Genomic DNA, 3,091 nt, shown 5'->3' on the forward strand with positions numbered 1-3,091 from the left:
AGATGCCCTAGATGTCATCAGGGGTATGTTCTCCCTCTATAACACTTTTGCGCATGCATTTGTGGATCTAGGATCCACTCATTCCTACATCTGCATCCAATTACCCGTAAAGAGGGGAGTTCCAGTAGAGGAGAGTGATCAAGACATTCTGGTGACAAATCCACTAGGCCACAGTGTGATAGTAAATAAAGTGTATAAAGGTTGCCCGTTGAGGATACAGGGGTATGAATTCTCGGTAGACCTAATTGAATTGCCCTTCCACGAGTTTGACGTGATTTTGGGAATAGACTAGTTGCCACGTCATCAGGAAATAGTTGATTGCAAATTGAAGAGGATTTCTTTCAAAACTTCTAAGGGTAATGAGATTATTATTGTGGGTGAAAGGACAAATTTCCTGTCCAATGTTATCTCAGCCACAGTTGCAAGAAGATTGATGAGAAAAGGGTGTGAAGCTTACCTAGCACACGTGGTTGATACTAGGCAGACTAAGCCAAACCTGTGTGATATACCCACAGTAAGAGACTTCCCAAATGTATTTCCTGAAGAGTTGCCTGGTTTACCACTAGAAAGGGAAGTCGAGTTTGCTATTGAGGTAATGCCGGGTACAACACAAATTTCTATTGCCCCTTATAGGATGGCACCTACTAAATTGAGGGAGTTGAAAATTCAGTTGCAGGAGTTACTCGATAAGGGGTTCATACGCCCCAGTATGTCACCATGGGGAGCTCCGGTGCTGTTTTTAAAGAAGAAGGATGGAACTTTGAGATTGTGTATTGATTACCGACAGTTGAACAAGGTAACTGTGAAGAATAAATATCCATTGCCCAGAATCGACGATTTGTTTGATTAGTTGAAGGGAGCTGGTGTATTTTCAAAAATTGATCTCAGATCAGGGTATCATCAATTGAGGGTAAAGGATGCAGATGTGTCAAAAACTACATTCTGAACCCGGTATGGGCATTATGAATTTTTAGTGATGCAGTTTCGGTTAACAAATGCACGAGCAGCATTTATGGACCTTATGAGCCGTATCTTCCATCCATACTTAGATCGGTTTGTAGTGGTCTTTATTGATGATATTCTAGTGTATTCCAAGACCAGGGAAGAACATGATGAACATTTGAGGATTGTTCTGCAAACCCTGCGAGAAAAGAAGCTGTATGCTAAGTTGTCCAAGTGTGACTTCTGGATGGGTGAAATCTCCTTTCTTGGACACATAGTATCAGCTGAGGGAATTAGAGTGGATCCCAAAAAGATAGAAGCAGTGATGGAATGGAAGCCTCCCAGAAATGCAACTGAGGTCAGAAGTTTCTTGGGGCTAGCTGCGTATTACAGAAGATTTGTGACCGGGTTCGCTTTTATAGCTGCTCCAATGACTAAGTTGTTACACAATAATGTGAAATTTGGCTAGAACGACAAGTGCCAAGCCAGTTTTGAGAGGCTGAAGGCTATGTTGACAGAAGCACCAGTGTTAACATAGCCAGTGTCGGGAAAAGACTTTGTGGTCTACAGTGATGCCTCACATAATGGGCTAGGGTGTGTATTGATGTAAGAGGGGAAAGTGGTTGCCTATGCTTCCAGGCAGTTAAGGCCACATGAACAAAATTACCCTACTCATGACTTAGAGTTAGCAGCAATTATCTTCGCACTGAAGATATGGAGGCATTATTTATATGGTGAAAAATGTTACATGTAACACCCCTATGTTCGGTAGTGCATTCTATTGTTTCGGTGACCAGTGTTGTCCGGACAGCTAGGATGCCTAGAACTACACTTCAATATGAGTGAGGAGACATAAAATAATGAAATACAAGAAAAGAAAATGCAAGAAAAACAAAGGAAAAATAATAGCAAAGAAATGTAACCAAGTTAAGCAAGCCAAGAACCCTAGCGATGGGTGACCGCACCGGGAAGTCACGGCGTGGACCGTTGACTAGCCCTGGACTGCGGGGAACCCTATAAAATATTTTTAGGACTCAAATAAATATTTAATGAAGTATAAATATCATTATAAATATATAAAAAAAATTAAATAATTAGTACAAAGAAAAGTGAGAAATCGAAAAATGGACAAAACCCGGTGTTACCGAAAAATCGGGAATGCAACCCGAACAGGGGCATTGTGGTCATTTGACACCCCGAGTTGTCTTTTGACCTAAATGTGCATAAAAAATCAATAATATTACACTTGGAAAATATAATGAAAAATTAATTTAGTGGGACCTAATGTAAATAGTAAAAGTGGAGGGTAAATTAACTAATTATCACATTTAAATATATAAAATAATTTATATTTGGTGAGTGGAGCACTATAGATTAAGTTTAAGCTTAAGTGGGCAGATTGCTCCACTAAAAACTTCATCTTCAACCTTGAGAATCACCATTGCCGTAGTGAAGAGCTCCCAAATCCTCCATTGTTGCATTTGATTCAAGCTCCCACATCTCCTCCATTCCACCTCCAAACACCAAGGTTGCTTCATTAAAGTTTATCCCCACATCACAAGGAAGAGTTTGATAGCAATTTTAAGAAGTTTTGGTGAGGTTTTGAAGAATTTCCAAACTGGTAAGTTTGTGTTTTTTATTATTGTTTAATTAAAGTTTGTAAGGATGTTATGGGTGTTTGATTTATGGAGAAATTTTTGAGGTTTGATGTTGAATGGGGATGTGTACTTTTGACAGCCATGGAAACACCTTGAAGGCATTTTATTTTTGCTTGTAAATGGTGAATTAAATGATTGATTAAATGTATATTGTGTAGAAAATTGTTTGGGTGATGTATACTTAGTATATGTAAATGTGAAATGAAATTTAAAGCTTGGAAATTAATGGAATGTAAATGTACCATTGTGGCAGTTTGTTAGCTCTTGAAGAATGCTGGAATTCATGCTTGGTTTATGGAATAATGATGTTAATTTGTGATAGGGGTTATGGCAGTTTGAGTGCATGTATGATGGTGTGAAGTTGGACATGTAAATGAGCATGAATTGGTGATTGAATTGTTATAAATTGAGTTGGACAAATTCTGCACTTCTTGGTGCACATTGAATGTAATTGTAAGCTACCAAAATGACCTATAATATGTTTTAAATTA

This window comes from Hevea brasiliensis, chromosome 2, assembly GCF_030052815.1.
Source record: "Hevea brasiliensis isolate MT/VB/25A 57/8 chromosome 2, ASM3005281v1, whole genome shotgun sequence".
Lineage (NCBI taxonomy): Eukaryota > Viridiplantae > Streptophyta > Magnoliopsida > Malpighiales > Euphorbiaceae > Hevea > Hevea brasiliensis.